General features: G+C 48.6%; 1 protein-coding gene and 1 long non-coding RNA gene across 10 annotated transcripts in view; one reads left to right on the top strand and one right to left on the bottom strand.

Moving 5' to 3' along the window:
* AUTS2 (activator of transcription and developmental regulator AUTS2) overlaps positions 1–20,594 on the bottom strand; it is a 778,310-nt gene that overhangs the window by 37,212 nt on the left and 720,504 nt on the right. The window lies entirely within an intron of this gene.
* On the top strand, positions 1,482–4,639 carry LOC135283767 (uncharacterized). Its single transcript, XR_010349409.1, has 2 exons — positions 1,482–1,999; positions 3,206–4,639. It is a non-coding gene; the product is annotated as an uncharacterized LOC135283767 (long non-coding RNA).

The raw sequence follows: 20,594 nt of genomic DNA, 5'->3' as shown, positions 1-20,594 counted from the left end.
GCAGCAGCTGCTTCCCAGCACTGAGAGCAAAGGCTCTTTATGCACCATCTGTACCATTCACCAGCACTGCTTCATGTTCCTGTTCTCTCACTCCTGAGTCTCAGCACAGCAAAACCCACCACATTTGAGCAGAAATCAGGAATCAGAGCTCACAAGTGATGCAGAGCATCAGTGGTCCATTCCATCTGGGATTTGCTCCTCACTCCTGCCAGCTGCAGATGCAGTGGGACAACAGGAGCCTCTCACTCAGCCACAGCCCACACACAAGGAAACCTTTCCAAGCCCTCCCAGCATGAGGCTGGTTCATAGAAGGAACCTTGAGGGCTTCTTCCTCTGGCAAATTGACATCCCACCTGGCAGAACTGTGATAACTTTTTTATTATTTCTGTAAACATCTAATAGTCCTCTGAACCCTCTCTACCTTAACATTAGCCTCCACCAGGGAGCTCTACAACTCAACTTACAATTTCCTTTTCTTCCTTTTATAGAATCACTGAACCATTAAAGTTGGAAAAGGCCTCCAGAGATCATCAAGTCCAACCTCTGACCCCGATGCACACTAAATCACACCACAAAGTGCTGCATCCTCTTGTCTTCTGAACCCTTCCAGGGATGGGGACTCCACCACTGCCCTGGGCAGCCTCTGCCAGTGTTTAACCACCCTTCCAGTGAAGAAATTTTTTCCTAATATCCAACCTGAACCTTCCTTGGAATATGTAAGGCAGGGAGATGAGAAGCTATCTCCTTATTCCCACAGTACAAAATTGCCAAAATATTTTAAGTTAATTTCATAACATTTCTTTTACATGAAAAATTAAAAAAAAAACCAACCTGTTGAACAGTGCTGTTGTGGACCAGGGCTTGAGGCCCCAAACCTTGGCCCAGCCCTTCCCTGATGTGGGGCTGTTTTATAAGCTGCTCTGGGGAAACAGTTGGAATTCAAAGCAACCTCCTCCCTCTTCATTTCCCTTTTTCTAAAAGCACCCTTTGCCTGATCGGGCAAAGCTGGCTTCCAACAGAGCTTCTGCTGGAAGAAATGCCTGGAGAGCTGCTCCTGTCCCTCACCCTGCACAGCAGCACCCACTGCAGGGCCTAAACCACCAAGGCTCAGTGCCAGAGCCTCCCTCAACTTACGCACGTATTTAACTGGATGTGAAGGGAGTCACCTCCTGATTAGGCAGCAGTGATTGTTTGATTTGGGGATTAATGTGACACAGACACCTGGGCTCAGAGGCACCAGCTGATGCAGTGGCACTGCCAGGGCTTGGGGATGGACCTGCTCAGGATCTTCCAGTCAGGGCACCAAAGGTGCCCCCCAGACCTTCCTGCTGGCTGCTGCTGCAGCCCCTGGCACCAGACTGGGGCACCGAGTGTCCTGCAGCTGGGGGAAGTGGTGGAACTCTCCCCAGGCCAGCACAGCGTGCCAGCTGTGTGCCAGAACCCCGGGCTGGGCCAGGCTGGAGGGGAGCGCAGAGGGTCCCTGGTGCCAGCTCCCAGCTCAGGCAGGGCCATCCCAGAGCACAGGGCACAGCATTGTGCCCAGAGGGCTCTGCAGGATCCCCGCTGAGGGAGACTCCAGCCCCTCCCTGGGCAGCCTGTTCAGGGCTGGGCAGTGCCCAGGGCAGAAGTTCTGCCTCCTGGGCAGGGGCAGCTCCTGGGCTCCGGCCCTGCCCGTGGCTCTGGTGCCACTGCTGGGCCTGGAGCAGAGCCTGGGCCCTGCTCTGCCCTCCCTGCACACAGGGACAGCCAGGGCTGAGGGCCCCTCTCAGCTGGGGCTCCTCTCCAGGCTGAGCAGCCCCAGCTCCCTCAGCCTTCCAGCAAGGAATGAGCAGCCTGAAGGCTGTAAAAACTGCACACGAGGAATTCCCACTGTGTCTGGCTGACTGGTGTGGAGCGGGAAGAAGAAAACCTCCCAGCCATTGCACAGCCCCTCCTCTGGCTCCGTGCTCTGCAGAGCTGGCCTGGAATGCAATACCCCACCCTCTCCCACCCAGCACAGGTAACCTATCAATAGACCTTTTACTGCTCAACTTTCATTTTCACCTCAACAGCTGAACAACTCACATTTCATTTTATTTTTCCCCTCTCTGTTGATCCTCTCCAAGCCCTTTCATCAGGGCACACATCTCTCCCTCCACGGGAGCACAGCTTGTGCTGAGCTCCCAGGCTCATCGGGACACAGAGCGGGGTTTGCAGAGCTGGAGCAAAGGGAGCTGCTCCTGTCCTCCCACACCAGGGACAGCCTGACTCCCCTCTGTGCTCAGCTTGGCCTGCAGCACACTGGGTCACAGAACCATGCAATGGGTCGGCTTGGAGGGACCTTAAAGCCTTCCACCCCCTGCCATGGCAGGGACACCTTCCACTGTCCCAGGCTGCTCCAAGTCCCATCCAGCCTGGCCTTGGGCACTGCCAGGGATCCAGGGGCAGCCACAGCTGCTCTGGGCACCCTGTGCCAGGGCCTGCCCACCCTGCCAGGGAACAATTCCTAATTCTCAATATCCCACCTAAACCTACTCTCTTTCAGCTTAAAAGAAAGAAGGCAATTTCTGTAACAGTTTTGGTTTCCAAGAAGCAGAGGCAGGAGGAGACATCTAATCCAAACATCCTAAAATCCATGGGGCTGCAGGTGGCACTGTCCAACAGAAAGTTCAGTTCTCTATAAATTATGAATAGCCCCCACCTGTGGCATGAAATCTCCATCTTGGAGTGAAGGGAACCTTGACAAATAACATTCATTTAAGTTTAAGAAAAATACTTCAAAATTGGGGAAAAAAATCCGTAACTCCAGACACTTTCAGTTTTATAGTATTTTCAATTCTTTTCACAAAGGGAGGTAAAACTAAACCCAAGCGTTTACCGGGTGCTTGAAGACCAAATCAAGCACATATGATGTTTCAACAGCAGCCCAGTGAAATAATCAATAACCTCCAATTCCACTTATTGACTTTTGCACACCCTTGCAGGCATGAGACTCCAGATGAAGGCACTAGAATCACCAGATTGTTCAATTTGTTCTTGCTCAGATATTTCACACTGACATTTTTATGATGGTGTGTGGAAGCTTCTTTGAGAGAAGCTCTTTAAAGTCAGAGTGGACTTCAGCTCCCCAAATTCCTTCTTTTGCTTCATTTTGGGATCCAGGGTGGCTTAATGCATAATGGAAACATGAAGTATTTCCCTCTCTCTATTTTGTCCTCTCTTACAGCTTGAAGGAAGTTCAGGAAGAAAGACACCTTCTGTTTAATCATATCAGAATTACAGAAAATTGTACATCTATAAACTGCATTACCATGGGGGGAAAAGTGCCTTTGTGTGCCCCACACACCTCCCTGCAGTGTGGGACTGCCTTCCCTGACACACATCTTGTCTTTTTATGAGACTGTTTGGATAATATAATTCTGCACTCTCTAACAGCCACAATAACAACTTGTTTGGACCACTGTGAACCAGCAGGAGGTCATTAAGTCCTAGAGAATGTTTGCAGCTATTTTGGCACAGGTGTATTTGTTATGACACGGGAAAGCTGCACTATTTCACCAGGTTTAATAGGTAATAGATATGCCCAAGCACATCCTTCTTGCAAGGCTACGAGGAGCTTTTAGCAATAACCCTTGAGGATGTGTTGGGCAAACTCATCTTGCAACATCTTCAAATATAGACAGAAAATTATGTGAACTATGGAAAATCACCGTGATTCAGGGACAGTGCACTAGACTAGAAGATTAAAGTTCTGCTCCAGCTCCCTCAAGATGCAGTTAGGTCAGTGCTTGGCCCTGTTTCCTTTTCCAGGATTTAGATGATGAGCTTTCCCAGGCAGGGGCTGGTGTAAAACAAGAATCAGCTCTTGCTTAAGGCCTCTCTGTATTCGTTTCATGAGAATAATAATAAGGATTTTTTAAAAAGGTCAAATTCAAGCTTGGCAGAATGCCAGAACTCCTCACTGTGGTTCAAAGAAAGCATTTGAGTAAGTAAATGTAAGATAAAATAATTTATTTCCTTGCACTACTCCCTGTTGTGTTTGAGATGTTTGAGAAGTACCTCACTGGGTTTTTTCCCTTTCCTGTGAAGCTGACAGCCATGAGCATTCAATAATCATGTCCTGAGCTCATGTACCTGGTTTGCCATGGGGCCCTGACAACCACTGATATAATATATATATATAATATATAATATATAATCCTTCCACAACATGCAGAAGGCTGAAACTGCACTGATCTCCAGTGCAACAAAGCAAATACAGAGAAAAGCAATGTAAATACACAGAAAATCAATATAAATATGCAGAAAATACACAGAAAATCACACGGGCCCATTAATACTTAAGAAACTGCTGTGGCTCCACTCAACATATCAGCCCAGTGTGAGACACATGTGTGTGCACATACTTGCACACTTGTGCACAGGTACACACACAGCTGTGGCCATAGGCCCTGTGGGGAGGATTTATTTTAATTATTATCAAGACAAGGCTGTCAAATTGATTCTGGGGGAAGGAGGGAGGGCAGCACAAGCAAATGGTTCTGGCTGCAGGTCAGGACCCTCGCTTGCTCCTCACCCTCCCTGTCTGGAGGGATTCAACCCCTCCTGCTCCCAGGATGCCAAGTCTGACATTTGTGTTGGAAGCGCTCCAGCACTCACTTCTAGTTTCCTAAAATTTGTTTCTGACTACAAGGGGGGGGGAATTCCTGTTTAACGTTTACCAGTTACCAACAGTTTTACTGGAAACTGTTGAAAACGTTTAACAGCTCATCCTCAGGAGGGGTGAGGTGGTGCCACCTCACATGCCACACATGAAGTGTTTTCCCTAAGTTACTCCTCTTCAAACAAGGCTGAAAAATGAACTCTGGATACAAAATGAGTTTAGAGATAAAACAGAAGGGTTTAGGAGACACAAAACTCTGTGGCCCCGGAAACAAGTACAGGAGGAGATCACAGAATCCTGGAATGAAGAAGTGGTTGGAAGGGACCTTAAAGCCCATCCAGTGCCACCCCTGCCATGGCAGGGACACCTTCCACTGTCCCAGGCTGCTCCAAACCCTGTCCAGCCTGGCCCTGGCACTGCCAGGGATCCAGGGGCAGCCACAGCTGCTCTGGGCACCCTGTGCCAGGGCCTGCCCACCCTGCCAGGGAACAATTCCTAATTCCCACTATCCCATCCATCCCTTCCCTTTGGCAGTGGGAGCCATTCCCTGTGTCCTGTCCCTCCATCCCTTGTCCCCAGTCTCTCTCCAGCTCTCCTGTGTCTCCCTGTGAGGGAGGGCTCTGCTGGCACTGCTCAGCTTTGGGGACTCACAAGTGACCCCAGAAAAGCCCAGTGTGTGCCCCTTCCTCTCCCACACGACTCCATCCATTCCCTCCCTTCCTTCTTAAGGACAGAACAGCTCTATGGCCGTTTCACATCTCATTCCTGGACTCAAAATCCCTCTCCTTCCTCCTCCCAGCTCCACACACCATCAGGCTGGAGCTCCTTCTCCACAGAGGGTTTTTTCCCTGGTGCCACCATGGCACAAACCTGCCCAGCAGGAGAATTTACTGGTCTAATCCCCCTCCTTCACAAGGACCAGATTAGCTCTAAATTAAACACTCTTGTTCCTTAAATTTCCTCCTTGTCACGATGCCATGGGAAGGTCTTAATCCTGCAGAGAGCCTGAGGACATCCTGATGCCGCCCCATGAAGACAGAAAGCAGCTCACAATGCCAGGGTGAAGCCGAGGTGTTAAAACAGTGCCCAGCCTGGGGATGTGCCTGCAGCAGGGCCGGTGGCTGCAGCTGGCATTTGCTGAGTGACACCCCCTGCTCTGGAAGGACTGTGACACACTTGTGCAAGTATCAGCTGCAGAGAAATCAGCTCAGCCTGTGATTCAGCCACAGGAGCCCAGGGTAATGAATCCAGCCACACTGGCCATGCTGGGCCCTCTGCAGCAGCCCGTGGCCACCAGAGGCAGCTCCACAGAGCACCCCAAACCACGGCCTGTGCCAGGGGAAGGGCAGCCAAAGGGGCAGGGGTGCTGCTGCAGAGGTGATGGCTCCTCCTCAGAGGGGACTCTGGCCTGGCAGAGCCCACAGCACACCTGCAGCCCAGCCTCCCCCTCCTCTCCAGGCTGCCAGGATCAGAGCTGCTCTCACCAAACAGAAAGTAAAAATCTCCCTAAGCTTGAATGAAACAGTAAAGTGCTGCTCCCAGCCAAAGACCAGAGCACATTTATGAAGCGACTGATCTTCTTTTCACCCACAAGCCCGGAGAGGTCACAGGCCCTTTGCTGGACCCTGGTAAAACCCACAGTGGCACATCACATCCAGCCTGGATCACCTCTGCTCTGCTCCACACAGCCAGGAACACTGCAGGGCACTCCTGTCCAAGCCCCTGTGGCCAGCACAGCCCTGCAGAGGTCCATCCCTGGCTCACAGGGACCAGCAGGATCTGCTGGAGGAGGGCAGGACACATCACTCCCTGCACACAAACCCTCTCTGTGTCACCTAAAGACAGCTCAAAGCAACGTTTGCAAAACCAGGTTAAATACCAGTGCAAGACATCAAGCACTGGCTTCTCTAATTTTGTATTTTTGAAATCAGATAAAAAAAGAAAGATTTTCCCCTGAATGTCTCTTTAAAGATTTTCCAACAGCTTACACACAAAGCATTTAGACACTTTAATTTCCACTCCAATATGAATACTCTAACCCCAAATGAAACTTATTAAAAATTAAATTCTTATATTAAGTTTAGGATGTGTCTCTTTTCTCCCCAGGTCCCATTAAACACTCTCCCTACACACAGTTTAGAAGACAGAAGAGATCCTAGAGAATATTTACAAAGAGAACAAAACCCCCTGAGGGTTTTTATGTTACTACAACATTAATCTATTTTAATCACACAACAGATTAAAAACAAACAACATTAAATGGTTCTGCAAAGTACAGACCAAAAGCCTATCTTTGTTGCACAAAAAAAAAAAAAAAGAACCTCAAGAAAAAAATGAAGTGTTTGGAAATAGGGTTATTATGGTGTTCCACAGAGACAGAGCACAGTAAAATGAAGACTGGGCCACAGAGCTATGCATGGGGAGAAGATCACAGAAACACAGAGTGGGTTGGAGGGACCTCAAAGCCCATCCAGTGCCACCCCTGCCATGGCAGGGACACCTCCCACTGTCCCAGGCTGCTCCCAGCCCTGTCCAGCCTGGCCTTGGGCACTGCCAGGGATCCAGGGGCAGCCACAGCTGCTCTGGGCACCCACTCTATGATCACCTCAGCAGGTGTTTCTAGCATTAATCTTGGTCCCTCTGATGTCCTCACTATTTCCTCTGAGGCAATCCCAGCCCTGCTCTCCCACTTGCCCTTTCCCAGGTGTGAGCATCCCCCTGGGCACCCACAAACCCTGACTTCAGCTGCCTTTGGGGGATGGAGCCCAAGGAGCACAGGCTGCTCCTCAGAGCTTGAGCAGCTGCTCTGAACAGCTCTGATTTCTATCCCAGGCTCTGAGATTTTATGTTGCCTTTAATTATTTACATCTATTTGGAGAGTTTTGGTGCAGGGAACTAAAATATCTATTGAGCTGTCCACAGGTCACTGCCCTGAATCATCCCAGTGCATTTAGAGGCTGTTCATGGATAGTTCACTGTCACTGGTGCCAACACAGAACCCCCTCTGCTGCTGCTGGGGCTGTCAGTGGCCTGGACATCTCACCTGATGCTCGGGGCTGGTTTTTCTCTTCTTGAATAACCCAGATAATTGTGCTTTTGTAATCGAGTTTGTCATCTCCCTGCCCACAGACTCCTGATGAAGAACAGCAGCATTTCTCTGGGATCTTGCTGCATCCCAGATCAGATCCACACAGCCAAATCTTTCTAACAGCTACAGGCCAATGTGCTCCACCACAATTTCATAACCACCTTTGCCCAGAAGACACTGGATGGGAGCAGCTATGCTGGAGCTCAAAATTACCTAAAGAAACCACAAATAAAAAAATAATTGCTCTTGTTCAAAGGCAAGGAGCTGCTAAGATTCCCTGAAACAAGTGGAAGCATTTCACAGGGATGCCCTGATAACACAGGGTGCTCCAGGCAGCCCTTTTATCTCAGCACTGCCAACTCAGCTGCCAAAGCATCCAAAACCTTCAAGGGAATGATCTGTGTGGTTACTCCAGATTTACCAGGAGACAGAGCTGACACTGAACATCAGTGGGAGCAGCTGCAGTTGCTCCTGGCAGCATCACTGTGGGTGTGGAGGGGGAAGGTGCAGGGGGTTCTGCACAACAGCCCTACGAAAATCTTCCACTATGTTTATTCAGTAGATTTACTCCCAACGGGGTGCAATCCCTGACAGGATTTGATTACTTCATCCCAACATTATTTCTTCCCAAACCAGCTGCTGCAATGGATAATCCCCTCATTCTCCGTGGGGGACAAAGGGGAGGAATGAGCAGTCCCTGCCCCTGGCTGCACTTTGGGGTGTCTCTGCACAGGCTGGGAGGGCTGCTGAGCCCTGGGAGGGAGCACTGCAATCCTGCTGGCATCCAGGAGAGATCCACCTCCCTCCCTCTCCAGGACCAAGCACTGACACACAGCCCCAGAAAATACTCCCAAAGCCTGCCAGAGCATGTGCAGCACCCAGAGATTCCCACCACTGACTGGAAATGTTTTCATGCCAGAGACATGGAGTGTCTGCCATCTGTCAGCCCCTGGGTGACACTGCTGAGGGATCCCAGGAGTCACCAGGCCTTGGGAGAAGGAACAAACCACTTGTGGCCACAGCAGCAACACAGGCACAGTCCCAGACGCGGGACACATGGACAGGACACAGAGGATGACACAAGGACTTCATTTAACTAATGGCAAATATGCACAAGGTGAAAATCTCTGCCTAGGTGAGATCACAGAATCCCAGGTGGTGTGGGTTGCAAGGGACCTCAAAGAACATCTCATCCCAACCTGACATGGGCATGGACACCTTCTACCATCCCAGGTTGCTCCAAGCCCTGTCCAACCTGGCCTTGGACACTTCCAGGGATTCAGGGGCAGCCCCAGCTGCTCTGGGCACCCTGTGCCAGGGCTTCACCATCCTCACAGGGAAGAATTTATTCCTATATCCAACCTAAACCCATTCTCTGTCCATTTGAAGCCATTTCCCTTTGTCCTTGTAAATAAAGTCTCTCCATCTTTCTTGTTGGCTCCCTTCAGACACCAGAAGGTCACAATGAGGAGATCCTTCACTGCTCTTACAGCTTGACAAAACTTTGTAGTGTTTTCAGTCTCAAGTGTAAAACCTACCACAAGTCAATGCCCCCTCTTAGGAACCTGCTTCGAAAACCAGAGGATGTATATTCAGGGCTTTCTTTATTTGCATTGCAGTTTTTAGCCTCATGAAAAGGAATGCCTTTCACATAATGGTATTACTTAAGGATCTAAGACAACAACAAAAAAAAAATAAGATGATGAGACTTCAGATAAAATCATGAAAGGCAGTAATGCTGCATCTTATTACCACTCCATGGTAATTCAGCTTCTCTTAGTAGTGGTAAGGGCCTCTCTAACAGCAGACAAGAGCTGCTGTTGAGCTCTGCTAATGATGCAGGAGATGGAACGAGAGGCAGCCGAGGCAGCAGCTCCTTCCAGGGCCACACACTTGGCAAGGTAACATTATCTCTGCATTTTACAGGTTTTCACAGTAAAAAATCACTCTTCCAAACCATATGCAATAATGGTGAATGAACTTTAATCTGCTTAAATAACCATCAGCTCACAAAAGGAAGAAATGAAGTAGCTGTGCCACGATGAATGAATGGTGTAAATGTGTGTCAGTGCCACCATCAGTAGCTGAATCTCTGCAGGGCTTTTTCATTCACCTGTGTGAAACTGCAGAGGCACCATACCCACACCTGGATCTGAACCAGCTGCTGCAACTAGGAGACATCAGCTTTAAAAAATACCAGTAAATACTTAAGGATAATAAATGCTCAGCTCCATGTTTATCCAAGCTCCTGGCAAGCCACCTTGGAGTCACAGAATCATAGAAACACTAAGGGTGGAAAAGACCTCTAAGATCATTGAGTCCAATCATTAAAAAAACTAAAAATTACTTTCAAAACATCTCTCTTACACACCACAGTGTGAGGACAGGGTCCACTTCCCACCCTGACCCTTTACCATTCCAAGTACTCAGGAACCCACCCAGTGTACAGCTTCAAAGGATCCCCCAGCACCACGGGAGAGTGAGTGTGATTGAATACTGACTGGGAAGGAAAAGCAACACAAGGGTGAGACCTCAGCACTCTCACAGTCAAAGGGCTTGGGGGAAAGTGTGAAGAAAGTTTTTAATCTTCCTATTCCCATAATAATCCTGGGTATCCATTCCAGAACTCCAGTTTTGGATATCAGGAATGACAACAGAGCAGCCCATTGAAGCAAGAGTTATTCAGGGAGGAACATTTCACCCAAATAAGTGCAAAGATTATTGGTTGCAATATCTGACACACAAGAAACACAGCAAAGAAAAGCACAGTAAGAAAAACATACTTTCGCCACTTGTGCTATTTTCTTGAAATTTAATTTTCAAGAGATTCTTGATGCCAGTCTTCCCACACAGTTTGCAGTCAGGTATCATTAAGTTGGGGAGTTGTGGCTGGGCTACCATGTATAGCCTCCTCTTTGCTAAAAAACTCCTGTCCCACACTAAAAGAATAAAATTACACTTATTAAATGGATTTCACTTTTTTTAAAAACAGAAGAACACGCTGTCTTCTAGACTTTAAATTCCAATACAGCCAACTAAATTAAAACAGAGTACACACTACCAAATGTTCTCACTAATAAGACTAAAATCACTCTAGAAACTGAACATCAGTTAATCTTCCAGCTAAGAATATCACATAGAGAAAACAAGAGGATCTTGCCAGTAATCTTAAAATGAAGACTGATAAGGCAAAAAAACCCTCACAGCAGCTTGTGCTCCATTAATGTTCTGGTTGGTGGTTAATACTCCCAGCACCAAGGGGTGCTCACTGACTCAGGGCCAGGGCACCTTCCCAAAATCATCCCCCGGAAGAAACAGCCCTGAAGGGTTAGATTTAACACAGTATCACTTTCAGGCTAAAAAAGTCCTTTCAGCTACTAAATCCCTTTCTGAAAGAGGTGGCCTCGTGTTTGGGCATCAGCCCCTGCCTCTGCTGTGCTGTTGCCACAACAGAGGAGTGGAGCTCTGAGTGCTGCCCAGTCCCCTCTGGCTGGACACCCCAGGCTGCCACTGCTGCCCTGGGACCAGGCTGGCTCCATCCCATCCTATCCCATCCCAATCCCATCCCATCCCCATCCCCATCCCCATCCCCATCCCCATCCCCATCCCCATCCCATCTCCATCCCATCCCATCCCATCCCCATCCCATCTCCATCTCCATCTCCATCTCCATCCCATCCCATCCCATCCCATCCCATCCCATCCCATCCCATCCCATCCCATCCCATCCCATCCCCATCCCATCCCATCCCATCCCATCCCATCCCATCCCATCCCATCCCATCCCATCCCATCCCATCCCATCCCATCCCATCCCATCCCATCCCATCCCATCCCATCCCATCCCATCCCATCCCATCCCATCCCATCCCATCCCATCCCATCCCATCCCCATCCCATCTCCATCCCATCCCATCTCCATCCCATCCCATCTCCATCTCCATCTCCATCTCCATCCCATCCCATCCCATCCCATCCCATCCCATCCCATCCCATCCCATCCCATCCCATCCCATCCCATCCCATCTCCATCCCATCCCATCCCCATCCCATCCCATCCCATCCCATCCCATCCCATCCCATCCCATCCCATCCCATCCCATCCCATCCCATCCCATCCCATCCCATCCCATCCCATCCCATCCCATCCCATCCTCTCCCCTCCCATCCTCTCCCCTCCCCACTCCAGGCCTGGGGCTCCCAGGGCACACAGGCACTGCACAGCCATCACAAAGCTCTGCTGGGGAATGGGCTGGAGCAGGGGAAGGGCCATGGGCTGGTTTGGGATCCCCACAGCTGCTGCAGACCCCAGGAGAGTCCCTTCTCCAGCTCCTTGGACAGCTCAGGCTGGGTGACCAAGCAGAGGACACACCACCAGTACAGCAGCAGAGGGAAATGAGAAAGATCAGGAACTTGGACCTGTTCTGAGCCTCCCTGGAGGAGGATTTAGCTGCTGTGGGTCCGTTGGACAGCCCCAAAGATAAATTCCAGCCAGGATAAAACCACAGCAACACCTGGCTCCCCAGCAGATTTCCATAGTGGGAAATCTGATCACTGACCCAGGCTGCTGTCAAGCTCATTAAATTAAAACATCTCAACAAACCTTATCAATATTACCAGAAATGAAATGAGTTTCAGCAGCTCTTCTCTTGGGAGTGGAGGGGAGTTACCAGTCAAGCCCAAATGTGAACAGGACCTAAGCAAGAGCTAAAACGCAGAGGAATTCCAACCCTGCCTCTCATCTGTTTCTTGGAAAGCCATTTCTTAGATAACCAAAAAGGCAGATAAATAATAGAAAAGGATCTTCACTAAGTAGATAATTTGTTTTCAGGGATGTAAGTGGCAAATGCTGAATTTCTTTTTCATCTTGCCTTGAGTTGCAGCAAACTGTCACTCTTACATGGGCAGCAAGGGAAAAACATACTTATTATTAGAAAACAATCACTGCCAGATCTGATAACAATCTGACATTAACAACTGCGGGGATTCTGCTGCCAAGGATGTCTTGTGTTATTTAGAAAACAAAAAAGAAAAAATTCCTGAGGGGAGAAAGCACACAAACAAATAATTGTTTCACATCCTATTAATAAACCTCTACAGCTCATGCCTCCCTCAGAAAATGCGTACAGTCCTGCTATCACCTTCCAGAGCAAGTTACCAAATGACATTTACCTTCCTGGGGTTAAAAAACCCAATCACAACTGTCCTAGAACCTGCCAAAAACATGGGGGGGCTGTTTTCCTCCAGCCATTCTGCAGGGGGACATGACCTCCTTTTGTAGTGGCTCCTGCTCCCCACGGCCAAGGCTGGAAGGATTTACTCCCTTCTTTATTTTTCCATCTTAATCCCTGTTTGCAGCTCCAACAGCAGCACCATTCACAGAGCCAAAGATATTCCAGAGGTCAAGATCAGCTTTTAGGTGACTTGAGTTGGGTACAAAACTCTCCACTTGGCTTCTGACTCCCAGCTTCAGCCAGTGGGGGATCTGTCAATGCACTGACCCCATCCAAACCCAGCTAAAGCCTTTGGACAGCAAATTCTTTGGCTGTACCTTCCAAGGATGCACCTAAATGGATCCCAATGTGCACAGGCAGCAACAGCATTGAGTGAGTGGTGAAATACCAGAGGGTTTTTGAGTTTTACCAAAGGTTGTAGGATAGTCTGACTTCTCCACAACAGGTTAGGAAGCCACTAAAAAAAAATCAGAGCTAATCACAGCATTGAAAGGGCCAGAAAACCATATCCAGATGCATCTAAATAGGTGAAGTAACAATCCAGATGGTTCAAATAAAGGAAGACAATTTTTCATTTTAGTTTTTACATGTCTTGAAGGACTCAGCCACAGCAGGCACTGCAGCTGCTGAAGTTCCTGTACTCACTGAAGTCACTAAGCTCATTGCAGCTCCTGTGTCCTGCTCATGCTGAATTCACAGCAGAATCCTTCTCCCTTCTTGGGGTTTTTTACACAGTTGATGCTACAGTGTGTACTGCAGTTTCTTACTGAGTTTGTATCAGTACTTAGATTTTACACAAAAGGTTTTCTTAGGCAAGTTCAGGTCCCTGTGTGCAGACAAAGTGGGGATTTGAGTGGGGTGTGTGGAAAGATTTTTCACAAAGCACTCTTCCATCTGAAAATGAAGTTTTGTTTCTTCACTGGTATTTTCTGGAGTTCAAAATAAACCTTTACACCCTGCACCATTCTGCATGACTGTCCTCACCCCTTAGTAATGACCTCCTGTGAGTTAACCCCTCAGCTGTGCCCCCAGGCTCACTGTAGCCACTCCAACACTGAAAATGGCATAAAAAAGCTGCAGCCAGGTCTTGAGTACATCACAGAAATCTCTTTTTCTTTAAAGGCCCAGGAATCCTCTGCGCTCTCATGGCCATTCCTAAACACAGGCAGCCACCAGGCATGTCCTGGATTGCTCCACATGGTGCTGGATTTAAACCAAGCCACTGCCCAGGACTGGCTGGGGCAGCAAAAGGCATCCAAGAACCACGAGGAGCCCCCAGCAGTGCCAGTGTCTGAGCAGGGCTGAGCCCAGGGGCACAGAACCACAGAATCATGGAATCCTACAATGGTTTGGGCTGGGAGGGCCCCTAAAGATCATCTCATTCCACCCTCTGCCACATACTGAACTTCATCCAGCTCCAACCCCTCCAGCAAATACCAAACCTCCTGAGGACAGATGTCCCAATCTCTCTGATGGTCCCTGCCCCCTCCATTGCCTGTAAAAGGCCTTTGCAAGACAAATCCCACTAACAGGAGACTCCCTGCCTGGACCTTCCTCCTGCCCTGTGCTCTTCATTGTCCTTGTTTTGTTGTGGCTGCCTGGCTTGGCTTTTCCCTGCAGGGGTGGAACACAGAGCTGGTGCAGTGTGTGACCCTGCCAGCCCTGGAGCTGCTCCTGCCCCAGCCCAGCCCTGGCAGCTCTTCTCCTCACCCTCTCCAGCTCCTGCCTCTGGAGGGTGACCTGGGCACCGACTCCTCCCTGATGTGAGTGCAAATCACTCGCCAAGTTTAGCTTCATTTTGACTGTGCCTACCAGGGAAGGGTCACTTACAGACTCCATCATCTCCTCCCTTGTCTCAAAGGATTATAATTCGTCCATTGCAATTCACATCAGGATGCAATTTGACAGGTAAGTTAGAAGTCTGGAGGCAATTATTTTTCTTTCTTTGGAGAAATGGGTTATATTCATTCAGTTATTTCTCAGTTATTTATTTTAGATGGAGCACAGGGGGGGAAAAGGGAAAGGAAAACAAGATGGGTTTAGATTTTATGATAGGCTTGACACTTGATGTTTTGACATCTTAGCAGGTTTGATTATACTGATATATGCAATCCATGCACCTAATTCTACCCTAGAGGAAAGGGCTGTAACAGAGTGTCTCAGCTCTTACAGCCAGGTATTCGTGTGCCAATGAAAACAACCATTATGGCAAATCCTTAGGACTCACCCCCACAGAACAGTCACAGCTATTATTAGCCAGTGTAAATCACCCTCATTTGTAACAGATGAGATTTCTTCCTTTGAATCCGATGAGTGATGTGCTGCTCTCAGCTTACCAGGAAACACCTTTCTTAAACCAGTGATTGTCCTTAGAAACACGGCCAAAACTACATTTAAATTATACTCAGGTTTTTACAGGGGCACAAGTGACAGGGACCTTCCTGCCCATGAGCTGACCCTGCTGTGACCTCTCCTGCCAAACACACCCCTGATGTTCACACCATCATCCAGCCTTGCCAGTGCTGAGGTGCTCTCTGGGCACCACAAATTAAAGGATTAATGTCCAGATCTAAGGAACAACCGGGACAAAACAGAAAGGATTAAATATGGATGAGTGGCTTTTCCCCACACAGCCTCCTTGTAAAGCTTTGGTGGACTCTGGTGGAGGTCAAGACACTTTTTGAGCTGGATTTTTACAGACCCTTCTCTATTAGTTATATTTTCACTATTTTCTCTATTATCTCTTTACCCTATAAATGTGGTTTCCACGTGGTTCAAAGAATAACTACCAGAACCCTTCCCTTTTCTCATTTGTACTCACCAGTTGGATTCGGAAAACAACTGAGCCCAGATCTGTCAGCAGGTCCCAGGGTGGACTCAGCCCTGTGTTGCCCTTTCACAGCCTCTCAGAATGATTTGGGTTTGAAGGGACCTCAGAGCCCATCCAGTGCCACCCCTGCCATGGCAGGGACACCTTCCACTGTCCCAGGCTGCTCCAAAACCAATGTCCAGCCTGGCCTTGGGCACTGCCAGGGATCCAGGGGCAGCCCCAGCTGCTCTGGGCACCCTGTGCCAGGGCCTGCCCACCCTCCCAGGGGTTTTCAATCTCACTCTACCCTCGGTTACCTTCCTATAAATCACTAGACCCACTCCCAAGCTCATTTCCATTTAAAAAAAAAAAACCTAATTAGAAAAGAGTGGTTCCAGAACTCCCATTTCTTGGAGCAAGTGATTACTTATTTCAGCAGTTAAAAAGAAGATGCAGTAAGTTTTATTTTAGCCAATTAAAGAAGTTCCACGTGAGCTCCCTGTCAGCCCCAACCCATTCCACGTGAGCACAGCAATGTGCAAAGCTGCCACTGAAACAGTTCAACGAGGCTTAGCCTCGAATAAATTTGCCAGATCAGATCTTTACTTGAAAACTGAATTTTAGGAAACTGCAGCTTTTCTTGAAAATCTTTTCAGGCACTGTGCCCTGCAAAACAGCCAGTGAGATTTCCCTGACATTCCAGTGGAAGCCCAAGTTTTGCCAGAGACTGCAAAGGTTTAAAGTCACAGTATAATCTCACCTCCAGCTTCTGGGGCCCACTTCCCTTGTCAATTAACCTGTCAGCCAGCAGTCGGCTCTAATTAATTAAATCCTTTTTTAATGAAAAGAATTTGCCTTGAGCACAGTCTGTCAGCTCCAGAACCACTCTCCAACTGGGACGTGTCACAGCAAACCCCATTAAACACCTGCAGGGAACCCAAGACCAGCAGCAGCCTCACACTCCCCTTGCCTTCTGCAGACACTTCTGTTACTTTTCCACGTCTCCACCCTGCTGCACAAGAGGCTCTTTCCTCCTAAAAGCTGCCCTAGCTTTTGGCCCTGATACACCTTTGTCCCAGCTGCTTGCAGATGTTGTGTTTGTGTGTCCATCATCCCAGAGCAGAGGGGCTCCCAGACAAAACCCTAACACCAGAGGCCTCTGAGAACACCTTTTTTGGGGAATACTCAGGGTCTGAGATGGAGATTTCTCAAAACATACAGCAGGACTCATCCAGAACCCTGGCTCCAAGAATAAGGTTTTAGAACTATTTCTGTTCAAATTATCCAGTGTCAGACTTTGTGGACTCCATGGACACTGGGACCACACTCCCAAACCCTGGAACAGTCACAGCTTGGGAAGAACTCCCCAGACACCATCCCTGTGTGTGCCTTCCCCAGCTGGGAGGAGATGGACACAGGGAGCTTTTCTCTGAGTGCACTGCACTAGGAAAACAGGGATAATCCCTGTGCTAATGATCCCCCTGCTCCCCCTGACTTCAAAGGGCCTGGGATCACAGCTGTAATCTTCTGCAAGTGTTAGCAAACAAAATTACAAGTTTTAACTCTACAGGTTCCAACAAATTCCCCTTGCCCTCAGTGCAGCAACAGACTTAAAAATAGATGTAATGAGCAGCTTTGGATCTGCATAAATCCCCTCTGGAGTTCATTAATGATTTCATTTCTGGCAAGACACCATGTCAAACGAGAGAGCATTATTAAAAACATACATATATTTATGTACCTGAAAGTGCATTCCTGCAGATGCTCAGGGAGAAAAGGAGGCTGTGTAATTTTGGTTTACCTTTTAAAGAACATGATTGTAACGGTGTGTAACTCTAAAGCCTTTTGTTCTCAGAACTAATTGCAGCTCTCCAAGGGATGCCTGAATCTACAATTATTTTTATATTTGAGAAAATGGGATTTGAAGGTTTACCATGGAATCATGAAGTGGTTGGGGTTGGAGGGGACCTCAAAGCCCATCCAGTGCCACCCCTGCCATGGCAGGGACACCTTCCACTGTCCCAGGCTGCTCCAAGCCCCAATATCCAGCCTGGCCTTGGGCACTGCCAGGGATCCAGGGGCAGCCACAGCTGCTCTGGGCACCCTGTGCCAGGGCCTGCCCACCCTGCCAGGGAACAATTCCTAATTCCCAATATCCCATCCAGCCCTGCCCTCTGGCAGTGGGAGCCATTCCCTGTGTCCTGTCCCTCCATCCCCTGTCCCCAGTCCCTCTCCAGCTGTCCTGGAGCTCCTTCAGACACTGGAAGACCACAATAAGATCATTCCAGAGCCCCTCAGCAAAGCAGCTCCAGCCTCTGGAACATCTTCATGGCCTCCTCTGGACTCATCCCAACCTTTCAAGTCCTGTACTCAAACACAAGCATCTTTGATCCTGCTGCTGTTTGTTCCCAATCTGCAAAATAAATGTGAATTGCTGCTCCGTGCAGCTCCCACTTCACACCAAGGGCTGCTGGTGCATGAAATGCCAGGAATGGGATTTCACCCCAGGAATGTGCCTGCTGACAAGGCAAGGTTCAGCACGTCCATCAGCAAACCACCCTCAGGAAATTCACTCCTGGCTGACGTGTTGTTGTTGAAAGAAGAGAAATCTCAAACACACCGTGTCAGAAAGTATGTGCTGCCTGCACCTCCTTTTACTCCTCAGGGGAAAAGGTAAATAGAGTATAAGCAATTTTCTTTAAAAGAAAAAAAAAATCTAACCTCCCTGAGATGTAGGAAAATAATTTAACTTCTTCCTGTCAGAGCAAGTTCTCTGCATGCTTTTTCCATATTAAAACCACAGCCCAACAGAATGGATTCACTCCATCCACAAAGGGCAAAGTTTAAGTTGCAGAAAGAAAATGAAAGCCCAGTGATAAACTCTGGGTTTTAAGCAGTGCTTAAGTTCCATGGTTAGCCAAAGGAAAGCAAATAAAACCTAAATATTCAAATGGAGACTGCTAAAGTCTGTTTATCATTTCCTGAAGAACCAGCTCAAAGACAGAAACCTATTCCCTGCCTCCTGTTTGCATTTGGAAATTACTTTATCCATAATATGTTTACTAAAATAAGCAACACAAACACATAAATTCTGAAAGCAGACTTTTACCCACAAACCAGGCTGATCCCTGAGCTTTGAATTTCCATAGCTGCCCTGGTTATTTTGGCCACTCCTTGTTCTGACTGCTAGCAGCAGAAGAATCATAAAACATTGCAGGAAAATGCTACAGATTCTTTGCCAAAACAAGTAACATTCCCCCCAAAGCATCCTTCTGAATCCCTTCCAGCAACACCACAATGCTGCTTCCCCCTCTCCTCCCCAGGCTCTGCTTACCAACAGTGCCTGCCTGAGCTCAGCAAACAACAGGAACAGGAACATCCTCATCCCTGCTCGGCTGCTGGGCACACACTGGGACTGAGCTGGCACAAAATCCCAACAAGCACAAAAAAGGAGTTAAAAACTGCTAAAAAATGAGTGATTCCAGGAAATGTCAGCTTACAGAGTCGCTCACACACTTGTGAATATACCTATTTTATTTTATCCACGAAGTCACACAGGATTGGCAATATCAGCTACTCAGAGAACCCCAAAAGGTTTGGGTTCGAAGAAACCTTAAAGCTCATCCCATCCCACCCCTGCCATGGCAGGGACACCTCCCACTGTCCCAGGCTGCTCCAAGCCCCAATGTCCAGCCTGGCCTTGGGCAATGCCAGGGATCCAGGGGCAGCCCCAGCTGCTCTGGGCACCCTGTGCCAGGGCCTCACTGCCCACCCAGGGAACAATTCCTAATTCCCAATATCCCATCCCTCCCTGCCCTCCTTCAGTTTAAACCATTCCCTGTGTCTCAGACCCAGCTGTGAACTCCAGGGTGTTTTCCTGCAGCTCCCTGGACACCTCAGAGCCCCGTGCTGCTGGAGCCCTGGGCAATTTGGGAGGTTTGGGGGATCTGGGGGATTTGGGTGTGCCAGAAGGAAGAGCAGAGCAGTGCTGGGGCTGTGGGGACCCAACACCCTCTGTGGATGTGGGACTGTGCCCCTGTGCCATGTGCTGGCACAGCCCAGCTGACCCAAAGGGCTGCAGCACAGTGACTGCCCCAAGGGGACTGTCCTGCTGGGGACACCTGGTTCTGGGGACCCTGGCACAGCCACTGCTGCCCTCTCAGGACACAATAACACACACCAAAGAGTTTTCATTGCTGTTGTGTGAACTGCCAGAGCAATCAAAACCATCATTAGAGACAAGTTACCAGCTAATCGAATTTTTAAATATGCACAGCAATCAATGTTAAATTAACTATAATATCAGACTACAAGGCACAGATGCCTCACTCCCTGTCACAACCACAGACCCCTAAAAATCACAGTGTGTGAATGCCATTGTTTTTTAATTATTATTTCATCAAATGCCTTTGTTAAGCCTTTGTTCCAAAGTGCCAGCCCTTTACCTGCAGGAAAATGACCATGACTCACCCTTGGCTGATGAGGAGATCCCACACACCATTCCCCAGCTGTCCCCTGTGTCCCAGCACTCTCTGAAGCGTGGTGGCTGTGGTCACCAGGGGCTGTGCACACAGCACACACACTGTGCTTAGGGTTTGCTTCACCCAATTATTTGTTTGTCACTTGAGAGACCTCTGCATCGAGCAGGTATTGTCAAGTTATTTTTGGCCCCGACATAGTGGCAAAACATAATGAGGCCTTGAGGTGAACAACCACCCTGGCAGCAAGGCACTGAGCTGATGTGCTGTTGAAAGGCTGGAGAGCAATTAGGTTATTTGAGTAAGAGGAGATGCTGGACAGGGCATGTGAAGACAGAGAAAA

The sequence above is a fragment of the Passer domesticus genome, chromosome 19 (assembly GCF_036417665.1).
Source record: "Passer domesticus isolate bPasDom1 chromosome 19, bPasDom1.hap1, whole genome shotgun sequence".
In the NCBI taxonomy this organism is placed as follows: Eukaryota; Metazoa; Chordata; class Aves; order Passeriformes; family Passeridae; genus Passer; species Passer domesticus.
This window is presented reverse-complemented; position numbering and strand designations above follow the sequence as displayed.